Genomic DNA, 13,339 nt, shown 5'->3' with positions numbered 1-13,339 from the left:
TGATTTTATTGTTACTCATGTTTTCTATCTCAGATGTACAGTAGTCTTATCATTAAAGGCATTGCAACTGTGTTGAACTCCAGTATGCACTGAAGAAGAACGCGGTTGTGATCACAATAAAAAGGATCAGGAATTTATGTCACCTCTTCCTGTAAATTTGCTGTAAAGATCTGTGAAAATGTTTTCACTCATCTTGCGCCGCTATTCAGGCAATAAGCCATACCCAGAAAAATACGAAATCGTCTCAGTTGGATTTATTTTTTGTTAAACCTTTTTTAACATTTATGGGCTGCTGTTTCCTTTTTAACAGTTATTACTTCCAACAATACTCGACATACTACTGTAAATGTAAAATGAGAATGTATGACCTGTCTAAAACTTTGGATTCATTGCACAGACAGCATATGTTATGTGGTTTTCCTCATAGAGACACATTTCTGTTTATTATTTCAACTTGATTTCTGTCTCTTATTGCTTGTTTTATCAGTTTTATACAAATACAGAGATGTTTAGGGAAGTAAAGTACTTTAGTTAGCTCATTTGACATGTGGATGCTTAATAAATTATACATTTATAGTTAATTAGACTTAGTTATTTCACTTTAACAAACAATGACATGCTTAATAAACCATTTTTTAAAAGCAATTGTTTATTGTAAAGTAGCATCTGATGCTTATAATACTTTGTAAATGGTAAATAAATACTGTGTAGTTCATCTATGTACACAACCACTCAAAAATAGATGGTCACACAAAGAATTTCATGTTTTCCATAAACTTTGGAAACTTTAATTCATCAACTGTTTGAGGGGGGTTGTAGCCTGCACACTGTTGGTCAGTTTTTTGGCAGTCTTCATTTCTCAGAACAAGAATAGACCGACCCGGTCAAGTTCTTTTTTTCCCGTCTATTTTGAGACTATAGTCGGACCCACAAATGCTGATGATTCAGATACTGAACTAGCCTAATAAAGGCCAATTTCATAGCTTCTTTAATCAACACAATATTTTTTAAGCATTGCTAACATACCTGCACACGGGTTTTGTAATGATCAATTTGCATTTTGACATGATCTAATTGGTTTGACTGACACAGTATGCGATTGGATCACAGGAGAGATGCTGGCTGAAAACTGTCCTCTGTACAGCCGGAGATTTTCAATTAAAAATGAACCATACTATTTTATTGAAAAAAAAAAACGAGCTTTTCTTTCACATTTGTAAGTGACTCCAGAATTTGGAGTGGTGGTGCATAAACTTTATTTGAATGGCTATAATAAAGTTGCAACTGATATTTATTAACCTTAATAAAATGCTTAATAAAAGGTTTATAACAGGTTTACACATGGAAATAAGTCACAAATGTGTGAGACTCTGTTTCCGTACACATGACACATCAGTACATGTGTGCCTCTTTCCATCACGACATCTGTTTGAAACACAACTTCCTTCAGGGAACATTTCTTGAGTGTGTTTTGTTTTGTTTGTTTTTGTCGTGTGTATGTGTTAAAGAAGTGTCAAAGAAATGAAATCTGTAAAAAGGTTGTTTTCACTTAGCCATTGGTGTCATTCAAACTGAAGGGAAGAATCCTTCTCCTCACATGTCGGGGGAACAAATGAGAGATTCAAATGACACGGAGGCATTTCCAGAACTTCAAAAGGATGCAGAGCTATTTTCTGAAGCTAGTCTGAGTGCAGTGTAATTAGCCATGTAGGAAAATGTGTGGGGATGGGTTGCTATGTAAGGAGACGGCTCAGAGATCAGGAATGCAGGGAATGGCATCAGTATGTCCGAAGAGACTTTCTATTAGTGACAACAGGCCTGAAGAACACGACACCGAGACAGACAGACGGACAGCTTCCTTTGGTTTCTCTCTTTTTTCCCTCTCCATCTTCTGTTTGTTGCTAATGAACAAGTCCTTCCTTTAATTCTTTGACTTTCCCTATTTGTTTATCTAGATCAGATTGATTTTCTCATTCATTACCTCTTTGTTTCCGTCTCTCTCTGGTTTCCTCACACTCAACAACCACATCCGGATGCAGATGATGAGCTGCCTGGTCACGCCTCCTTCCTCCTCTGTTGTCTGTCAAGAGGAAAGGAGCAGCGTGGCCCGAGCAGGTAGCGCCGCCAGGCTTCAGCAGTCCTCTGATTGGACAACAGAGGCCCCCTTCAGACACGGGTCACTTCCCCCCTGGGAAACAGCCACTGCTTCATGCCGCTCTGGACCGAGGGACCGCGTGGAAAGATATCACAGCTGCCATGTTGTCATCCCCGACCCCTTGACCCTGCCACTCCAGACAGGCAGGGTGGAGGAGGGTTGCCAAAATGTTTGTGGATTTCTGTGGGTGGATGATTTCATGTGTGTGTCTGTATGTGAGAGGGAGAGGGCATGGAGGGGGCGACGGTATGATGCTGTGGCAATGAATCTGCTCAACTCAAGAGAATTTCAATTTTATTGGAGGCACCACATCAGGAGCAAAACTTAGAGCAGGTAAACTTTGGGTTATATGTATTTTCTCAGGTTAAAATATAACAAGAGACACAAAAATGTAATTGGAAAGTAAACAGGGTTCATCTCCACTGTACCAAAATGATGTATTTCAATATTTCTTGCTTGTTCTGGCGCTTTTGAGCTTATCACACTTATGACTTATCTTTTCATCCATGTTGAGCTTGGCAGTCGTTCTCAACCATGGAAACAGTTCACAAGTTTACACATGCACGAATCCATGGCAACGGCCACTGTCAAGCTCAGTTTTCACAGTCAAAGCTGCACGTTGATTATGTAACTATGAACAAGAAAAGCAAAGAAGACGTCACTTTTTAGCCATTGGGACAACGGATTAAACTAACACATATGGAGGGTTGTAAGGGACAAAACTAAAGATATGAATAAATATATAAACACATAAATAATCATATAATTAAATGTCTAAATAAATAAATACACAATTATATAACACCTAATAATAGAGGGAATAAATTATTGTATAGTTTAATGCCTAATGAATATACAATTTTATAATTAAATGCTTCATAAATAAATAAATAATTCATGAATTAAATTGCACATTAAATATATAAATGTTATTATTCATTGTCATGTGTTACAAAACAGCTCAAAGGGTTGCAACAAAAGGGGAAACCACACAAAGGCAAACATTTTAAATAATATTCTATTAAATCAAAGTGAACCAAGTTAGACCAATTCCAAAGCAAATCTAAAAGCCTGCTGGTTGGGAGCGCAGAGGACAAAGAAAGAGGGAGATCTCAGCCCTCTTATCGTCGGTGCAGCAATCAGACAAAGTTGCTTCAGGTGTGGCTCATTCACCTGCCAGTCCTGCCACTCTGCCTCAATACAGAACAGGTAAAAACACAAGGAATTATAAACAGAGTGGGAGAGGCCGTCACACATGTTATTTACACTTTGTATATTATAATTATATTTATTTATATATTTAATTTGGCCCTTTAAACCCTTCAGAGATTAGTTGTTTTCAACATTTTCATTAATGTCTCAGGGGATAATGCACAGATCTTGACGAAAATAATCAAGTGTATTTAGGCGGCTGGTATCTATGAGTGAGTAAAATTTGATGCAGATCCAAATATAAATCTAGATCTAGCAGATTCAAATATGTTTTATTTGATATGGGATCAGGCTTAACTGACTTAAAGGGGGCTGTTGGGCCTGTGGTGGAGGTATGCGCTCTACTGTGTGCCATAGTTGATCCTTTATGTAGCCAGGAAGGTCCAATTGAGATACAAGATCTCCTCTTTCATTGTTGTACCAACAATCAAGTATGTAATAGAAATAGTGAAACAACAAAAGAGTAAAAAGATTACCTTAAATTTACATAAGAGGCTGAATCTCATGTGTTAAACCTACACATATTGAAGCAAACACAGTACATACTGTATCGTAATGTGTTGTGTTGTTAGTTAACATGTAATGGTGATTTTACCCAACAGAGGTCCCTGTTGTACTGGATATCGAGCAGAGCACACTGAAATAATCACTGAACCGACTTCACACGCCACAAGGACACAAGTGTGTGTTTATTGTGAGTTTCGGTCGTGAAGCTGATGTGCAGTCTGTTCAGGCCAAAGGATCACAGGCTTGCAAGAGGGAGTAAATGTGCTATTTTTTTTAATTTAATGATAATGTGGCTTTGAAGGACGATTCGTTTGGACCTTATGCTCCTGCAGTTTTCAAGTAATCTTCCATCCATGCAATCGAATGCAGATATTTTATAGGCTGCCATCAGTATGTAAAATTTGTATTAGATTAAGTGATCAAGTTGTAGTTCAAACTCCAATTAACCCTCCTCTAATTAATATGTGAATCTGAGGTGTTAGGTGTCACACCCATGGGTGCAGTTTGAGGCTGCGCACAGCTCGATGCTTCCGTGTAACATGTTGTACATGTTTGCAAAGCATTACACAGCACTGGAAAGTTATACAGCTTAGCGAGGTGTCAAACTGCACTTATGGATGTGCAAAAAAAGTGACGCATCCCCTTTTACGAGTGCAGACTGTGCATCATCTCATTGACCCACCGCATTCAGAATCACATTTAGCATGCAGTCGAAGAGAAAATCCATCTTCCCTCCGCCGGCCGCCGAGAAATGTAGCAATGTGTGAGGAAAAATAATAACATCAAACTATATTAGAGATCCTCTTTGCTTAGCAGAGAAGGTATTGATTTTTAGAGAAATGTTTCTGAAAGTCTCTTCCACGGGCCAGTGCCGAAGCTGCTTCGGCTCCCAGTCGTCAAAGCAACAAAACAACATTTTAGACCTTTTACAAAGCTTAGAGAGCGGATTTATTTATAGAAAGTCTGTCTGTCTCAGTTTTTGTGACGTGTGTGTGTGTGTGTGCAGTAGTGTGAATGTGTATCAAATCCCATATTTCCTGACAAAACCTCTGAAGTGTTAAATTAAAGCCCTGACATGATTCTTTTAATAACACTCCTTTTATTACCTTCCATTTTTCATTGAGGCGCCAAAATTCAATTATCTAATCAGATTTGTATGAGTATTAATCTCCATTGCTCATACATTCAAGATGACTTTGCAATCTTGTGTGCTGCAAAACAGTGTCTTTCTTTTAGACAAAAGGGAAGACATTAGCTGTCTGTTACTATAGTACAGTCCATAGATGTCTCAGTGTGTGTGTGTGTTTTCAGCTCATCAGTCCATACACCTGTGAGAGCAGAGTCCGGGACAGCAAGTGTGTTTCTGCAAAAAAACCTGAAAAGCTCAAGCTGTACGTTTCTTCATGATGCATCTTTGCCTTTGCTTACGTTCAATCTCCTATTTCTCACTTGTCGTAATGTTGTGCTTTTGCTCTGGTTAGGTTTTGGCACAAAAACCATCATGGTTTGGCTTAAGGGCCCTCTTTTGGTTGACACAAACACGGCTGGAAATGTCTCAAGGTCTCCTTAAAGACACCCGGTTTTGTCGCCACAAACACTGCTACAGATGGTTGGACCACAAACACGGCTGGAAATGTCCCCACTTCTCCTCAAAAATATCCAGCGATAACTGCGGTTGCCCGTTTGGCAGCCTTTTTGTTTGTAACGCCACCACTGACAGGAAATGTCCTGAGGTCTCATTCAAAACACCTGTATTTGTCATCAAAAACACAGCTGGAGATGTCCCAACTTCCTGTCAAAATTTCTTTTGGATTTGGTCACCACGAACACGGCTGGAGATGTCCCTAGTTCTCCTTAAAAATATCAAGCGATAACATGTTTACAAATGCTACAACACGGACTCTAACTGCGGCTGCCTTGTTGTTTGTAACTCCACCACTGTCCCCTCCACCTCAGAGTGTGAAAGTCAGTTAATAAACATGTCATGTGAATGTGATATGGCACGTTTTGTACAAATGTCAGTGTGGTACTTGGCCCGTGCCACTCCAAACTTGGACGTATCTGTGGTTTGCAGAAACTGAACATTATATCTTGGTGACTAGGCCGCGGACAGAGGGACCAAAAGTGCTGGTGTGTATACTGTATGCGATTTCATGCTTGTGCAAGAAGTAAAGATGGTGATGACACACACACGTATAAAGAGAAAGACAAGTTTACCGAGTGAGTCCCAAGGCCCAGAGAGAGAGAGAGAGAGAGAGAGAGAGGGGGAGAGAGGGAGGGAGGGAGAAAAGGCTGGAGAGAAGACTGCAGGGTTGGAACCAATTAGGCCAGGAGAAGCTCCCTCCACCTGCACTGCAAGGCCCCCGGGGGAGAGCCCCAGTGACAAGATGAGGGATCATCATCATTACCATTATTTATTTGCTAAGCAGAGGCCGACTCTGGGGCCAATCCTAATAGGATTCACGAATTACAATGAGCATCTTGTTTTGGGGCGCGAATGATGCTTGAGGAGGAGGGAGCAGGAGGGGAGGGTTAATGCACGGATAAAAGCGAGCATAAATTTGGAAACATCAGCAAATACGACTGGCTTATGCTGAAAGAAATGCCTTTTAATCAATTATGCAGACCTATTATGGGCCCCCAAACTATCATCAATAATATATGTGATGTCCCTGGTAGTTCGGTGTGTTGTGTGAGGAAGTCAGGTCAAACTGGCACCCTGAAATCAATTCTGCTAATCCAGTTGCACAGGCCAAGTTCACGCTATCATTGATATTTTATCGTTTTAGTCATGGACCTACAATTAATGTCAAGTTTTGTTCAGTGCAATTTGTTTCTGATCAGATTGTAACTTACATCTATTGCCAGACATTGTTTTTTGTGTGCTTGTGTGTTTTTTTAATCTATTTTTTAAATCTCTGTATTTTGGAGCGAGTCTCTGTCTTCTTAGAGCGCTCTGAGAGATCTTTTTCACTTTCTAACATATTTTTATTCTACAGTACTTAAAACTGACAAAACACCATACCCATCCAGAGGACGAAATCCAATTTACTTCCCCTTTAAAACTCTTCAGCTCTAACGCAATATGTGTGAGCGTTCATTTAAAGAAAATCTGTCCATCAATTTGCGGAGACCATCTGTGCTTCAGGGAACGTTTGGTAGTCGCTAGGCATATTGAAATTGTTATAGTTTGAATGACACTTTAGATTTGTGACACTTTAGATTCAGCACTGTACTCACAAAGTGTTTTACCTCTTACACTAGGATGTAGAAATAATACATTAAATAAATAAATAAAAATTAAATAAATACATTAAATAAATAAATATATTACTGTTTTTGGCTGCAAAAAAATCTATGAAAAACAATCCCAAAGGTTACAACTTCAAATTGGGCGCCCTCCAGTGGGTGACATCACATAACAGGAAGTAGCTTATCTCCTAATGAAAGCTAAACCTAAACGATAGCTCACATCAACAATTAGCGCTCCCTTTTCCCCCCCACTTCACCCAATTTGTACACTAGTTGTGTGGTGGCCATATAATGCAGCACCAGTGAGGAAACCTGCCACTGATAGATATTAGTCACTGCTAAGCTAACAACAGCTAACAACAGCTAACGCTAACGGCTAACGTTCGGAAAGCTAGCAGGCCCACGAGCCACTGGCACGGCCTCTGTTGTTGCCTAATGATTTCGGGACCGACAGGCCAGGTTACAGCACAAGGTAACAAGTTTAATTTCTGACTTCATGTAACATGGATACAAACGTTTTTTTTTTTTTTTTTTGCCCTGTAGCTAAAGTTAGCTAGCTATAACTGCATTCATTGCCTTTCAGTGCTTTTACTGCCGCAATACAACTTGTTTTGTCGTAGTATTTTGCTGAAGTCATCTATTTTAGTTATATAAGAAGACCAAATACAACAGCCAAATTGAACCTATTTGTCAGTAAAAGCTCTGAATCAAAATCTATGTCAATAAAAATACAGGAACTTTTTTATTAATTAGTTTATTAGACCTACACGAGGTCGAAAGGATAAACACAAGTTAATTTACGTTACACATGCACATAAAGGAGCAATCTGTGAAAGCAAAACATGAATAAATCAATTGTTTGAAATAATTATGTTTCTGTTGTGACAAAAAGTAGTGCAGAATAGGATGAAAGTGTACAGTAAGTCACTATACATAGACATACTAATCCAGCCATTAATACATATACAAAGAATATATATAGATATATTCACATAGTGATAATAAACGTCGTGTATACACACACACACACACACACACACACACACACACACACTAGGGTTGTGTGTGTTATGACATTTTTACTGTACAATAACCATCTCAGAACTCATTATTAATATAATTATTACTGACAGATTAATATGTGCAGCTTTTTAATGGAGCAACTGTTCTGTTTACTACTTTATATATTGTTGTTGGGCAGTTTGAGCTTCAGTAGTAAATATTTTCTTATAAGCTCATAGTAAGTTTTGGATAAACATCATCATCTGAAATGTAAGCAGTGACTATATACGAGTTACATTTGTTCTGCACATACTGGAATGTAGTTAAAATCACAATATTACCCTCTACAATACACTCTGAAGTGCCGTAAAATCAACTGCCTTTGCAGTACTGTGTGTCAATTAACGCCACTGTATTTTTTTCTTTGTAGATTAATTTCCCTGAACATGGACGAGCCAATGTCTCACAGATGAAAGGTCTGGTAACAGCAGCTGAGCTTTGAGAGGAACAAGTGCACTAATGACAGAAAGGATATTAACCTAAGATGGTTCAACGCTTAAACACAGTCCTATCCTATTTTATTGGTGAGTAAAGCTTTTTTTTTTTCTACCACAGGCAATATTGTGAGTCTATTGTCTGATCTGTACACCGTGCGTGTCTGTGGCAGTTAACAGTGTTGAATCATGGGTGTAGCTTTAGACAGGAGTGTGTGATTTACCTTCATTGCAGTGAAAATGAAAAGAAAAAAGGAAATGTCAGAGGTCACTGGTGGATGCAATCGATCTGAATGTAAATGAGTGCAAACAAAACACAAGAGGTTATTAAAAAAAATTTGAAATATTGAAATTAAGTTATGTGGACAATGAGCATCAGATCATATGTGTGTATGCGTCTCAGTGAATGTAAGTACGATTGATGTGTGTGTCCTTGTTTTTGCACACAAGGGTTGGTTAGCACTGGGGGAAGCAGTTTCTTTCTGTGTGTGTGTGTGCGTGTATGTGTGTGTGTGGATACCGTGGCTGCCTGTGATTCAGGTGTTGTGGAAGAGTGACTATAGTTAGTCCATAACTCATGATGCTCTCCATTCAGAAGACACCTTAGGGGCTGCATTACACCCAGTGAGACTCAATCACAGCCTACGCTAAATCGATAATCCTGGAGATAGTTTGTGGGAGGGAAAGAGCGAAAGATGGAGAGAAAGTGGCTGGGGGAGAGAGAGCAAGGGTGGAGGAGGAGAAGAAGAGGAGACAGACACACCAGAGGAGGAAGGGGAGAGAGACGGGCGAGGGGAAGAACGGGGGCCAGGATGGCGAGATGAAAGATGAGGGCTGGCTTTCCCACAAACTCCCAAAGGCCCTTTAGCTGACTGTGGTTTTATCTGAGGATGAGAGGACATTGTTGAGGTGAAAGGAGAGAAACCGAGAGAGGAGGTAGAGAGGAAGGGATAAATGACTGAGAAGTAACGGGGAAAGACATGGAGAGTGAGTACAGATGCCATGAAACAAGATGTCAACTGCATAAACAAACACCTCCTTTTGAGTTTTTGCTTAACCTTGCTCATACATTGTTGACTCAGCTTACTAAGAAACGCAGAGTCATTTTCTAGCTAGCCCTGCGGTTTTAGTGTTTGTCTGATTTAAAAGAGAGTGTTACAGCATTTTCAGTTCACTTTTTTCTACAGTATCTCCTCTTTTCTCTGATGGACAACAAAACCTATAAAAACATAAAAGCCAGCAGTCAGTCCGTCTCGTAATACTCCCTCAGTTCCCTGTGAGACTCTCAGTCCCAAGCCCCGTCGTCCTATTGAAAATGGTTCATTTTATGTCAACTCAGCCAGAATTCAGAACTTTTCCCAGTTCATGTCCTGGATTTTCACGAAAAAAATAATAATGTAAAGACAGACGAGACCTTGCAAAATCCTATAACTGCACTCAAAATACTTTTTAGTTATCATTTTTTAAAGTTTGGCAGTCAGAGCAAAACGTCATCATTTTTGTGATTCTGTTTTTATTCTACTCATTACCAGTTGCTTGTTTTTCCACTGGATTGGGTTTAAATTTGTCTTGAGCATCCATGAAACCCTGAGGATAATTTGCAACATGTATATATGTAATTATTTGTCGCATATGTTGTATGTAGACTTTGATTGTATAGCGTCAATTCACAACAGAAGCTGTCTCATGACACTTTCCAGTTTGAGCAGGTCTAGAGCATACTCTTCAATTAAGTTAGGATAAGAAATACAGTATCATTAGCGTTTCTATACATGTTGATGACAATAGACGTATATATGAGACCTGCATATGTAAGATTTTAATAATACAGAAACACAAGATAAAATATACAGCTGGGTAGTCATTATATGTTATTTCGTCGGAGCGAGACACTGAACCCCGAACCTGCTCATGATGTGTGTGTTTGCGTGGGAATAAATATAAGTTGGTTGTACCTGCAAGTTTCTCAGACTATGCTAATATTTGCCAACTTTTCTCTCTTAATGTTGATGGGATTCAGGTCTACACAGGTCAGTCTTTGTTTTGTTATTGTAGTAAAAGTAGTGTGAGCAGTCTACTGCTTTAGGTATTTTTTGTTGTAAAACTACAGTCGTGAAGAAGAGAGTTTGACAGGTAGGGAAAGAAGGAATAGGTGAGATTCGATCGTTGGCTGGCGGGAGCTGGCAGGGCACTTTCTGTAACCGTAAGACAATCTGTGGGGCACAACAGGGGAACTTCAACAGGTTGGCCCAGAGTTGGACAGCAGAAAACCTCCATCTGTCTCCGTCTTTTTTCTTTTTTTGTTTGCCCCTCTCTCCATCACCCCTGTGCTCTGTCTCCTTACCCTCGCTCCCTCATTTACTTTCACCCACATCCTTCGACTCTCATTCTTGCACCTCCCGGTCTCTTCAGCTCCCCATCCTCTCTCCTCACCCCCCTCTCTTCTTTCGTCTCTCTCTCTCTCTGAGGTGTTGCGGCGTACGGTCCCCCTCTCTTTCTCTTTTTCTCCATCCCTCTCTCGACGACTTGCTGTTGTTTTTGAGTGATGTGCGGCTGATGGCGAACGCTGGGCGATGACAGATGGATGTGACAAGCAGATGGTTTTGCTTGTCGTCTTTAATCACACAAATTCAGTCGGCCATGAAGCCGGAGCTCTGTCTTGTCAAAGCAACACAAAGTGGAGACAAATTTATCCAGCACGCCATAGATTTTGATACTGAAAATGTGCAGGCACTTGTGAAGAAAAGGGTCTAAACCTAAACAGGGCATTTAGGTTCAGCCCCTCGTGTTGACGTCGGCTCTGATATTGTTTTGATGAGTGCTGGCTGCTGTTCGGTTGCATAGCAAGACGTTGAACTTTTAATTTGACAGCTATGACGATGGAAAGTTGGGTTGAGGCAGGATAAACAATTGCCCTTGTCATTGTGATTCTGAGAATGCTTGACATTATATGCTGACTGCATTTTTTCTACAACTATGATGCTCATACATTTGGTGGGGACACACACAAACTGGTGCAGCTACACATGTGATGACATTTTGTTTAGAAGCATTTGCTCCTTTATTCCCACCCATAACCTGCGTGACAGGGTCGGCTGATATGAATAATGTAACATAGTGTAACATACTTTTCTGGAAATTCAACTGAGAAACTTTTATAGAGTGAAATAAGCGGATGGGAATGTCTGTTTCTCGTTAATTTGGATGAGTACATGCCTGAGAGGTCAAGTTATAGACAAAATATTACTGTCAGTCTCCCTCTTTAATCCCGTTCAAAGTTCATTCCTTATTTTCTTGATGTTCAAATTACATTTAAAGTTGTGTGTACACTGTGTACACTGTATACACAGGCTTAGACATTGCTGGTGTCACTATCAGTATGTAGTTGTTATACATTTTCGTCTGTCCACAAGAGGGCATTCACACAATACCAAAAGACATTAAACTGATAGCTTTCTTGCTACGAATAATTAAGCTTAGCCACTGATGAGGAGGAGGGAGGGATGGCGAGGTTGTGATTCAGTTACCTTTGTTGTTTATCAGATATATATCAGAAGCATCTTGTTTTCATGTGTGTTTAGGCCAGAGACAGAAAAGCCTGTTTGTCTGAGCAGATCAGCTCGACGCTGAATGTTGCTGGTGACTGTTGTCCTCTCAGCATCGTACGCTTTGTAAACTTGTTGTTAGCTGTGAAGTCAACACTCTGTTAACCTAGCGTTAAGTTAGCTACCTAGCTAACTTCACTCTCACTCAGGACAAGTAAGATGCCATGTCTGGCTACTAGATCTAGCAATTCACTTCTCTAGATCTACTGGCCAGAGGTATGAGCGGTCTTGCAGTTAAAAGTTGATTGGATACTAGTGATAAAATGGCAGCAGGATGGACATTTATGAGTTAAAGGGCGAGTGAACAATTCAGTTGTCCTGGAAACAGGAGTTTATGTTCTTCATATGCAAGAATGTGTTTTACTTTGCACCTGTGACACACTGCCTTTGTCATGGCTTTTCTATACTGATACCAAATTATACGTTTTTTTCTATACTTTACTTTGCATTCAATAAGATATAAATGCACAGGGTTAATATAAGTTGTAACCATTGAGTTACCAGTTTATTTAGCTGTAGTTCTGCAAAAAATCCAATCCGTCATCTGTTAGTATATCGTCTTAATCTTTTGGGTACGTTCCTCGTTGAATGTCCTGCCTCTGTGTCTGATGTGGGTAGGATTTATTGCAGAAGTTGTTTATCTACAACCGTAGACCCAAGAGAAGATAAAGACGAACTCTGAGAAAAATATGCAACTGAAATAATAAGTTTTTTGGTAATTGCACCTTCACCCATAAAGACACTTAGGGACACCACACACACACACGCAGATGGTTGCCTGAGAGATTGAAAACCGAGGCTTTGCCCAGTTTTCAAATGAGAGACGTAATTAACACCTAAATGATCAACTCAGCAGAATAAGCTGGCAAATGTCTGATAAGGTGTAATGTTGCACACAAAAAACAGGACACAACACACACACACGGAAACATATCCCACTCTAGTGCAGTCTATCTTTACTCAGACAAGATGATACTGCAAGTGATTTCTCCGCTGGTGTAGAGATAAGTCGACATCAGTCTATCATTTCCCTCCATCTCACCATCAACCCAGTTCTTCGCCTCCGTGTCACGACTACCATGGCTTTCCATCTCAAGGTTAGTCTGGCAAGG

At 39.9% G+C, this 13,339-nt stretch overlaps 1 protein-coding gene across 2 annotated transcripts in view; it reads left to right on the top strand.

Annotated features, from left to right (window-relative positions):
* Positions 1-3,319: 3,319 nt before the first annotated feature.
* nxph4 (neurexophilin 4) overlaps positions 3,320-13,339 on the top strand; it is a 117,704-nt gene continuing 107,684 nt past the window's right edge. Inside the window, exons 1-2 of one of the 2 annotated variants that reach the window (XM_084348023.1) lie at positions 3,320-3,364; positions 8,559-8,712. The gene's annotated coding sequence lies outside the window, so the exon portion shown is untranslated. Of the gene's footprint in view, positions 3,365-7,492; positions 7,599-8,558; positions 8,713-13,339 lie in introns of those variants that run through there. The other variant, XM_084348022.1, reaches the window with a different exon arrangement.

The sequence above is a fragment of the Pagrus pagrus genome (genome assembly GCF_965226575.1).
Source record: "Pagrus pagrus genome assembly, chromosome: 3".
NCBI lineage: Eukaryota > Metazoa > Chordata > Actinopteri > Spariformes > Sparidae > Pagrus > Pagrus pagrus.
The sequence above is the reverse complement of the archived record's forward strand: the minus strand, read 5'-3'. Positions and strand labels throughout refer to the sequence as shown.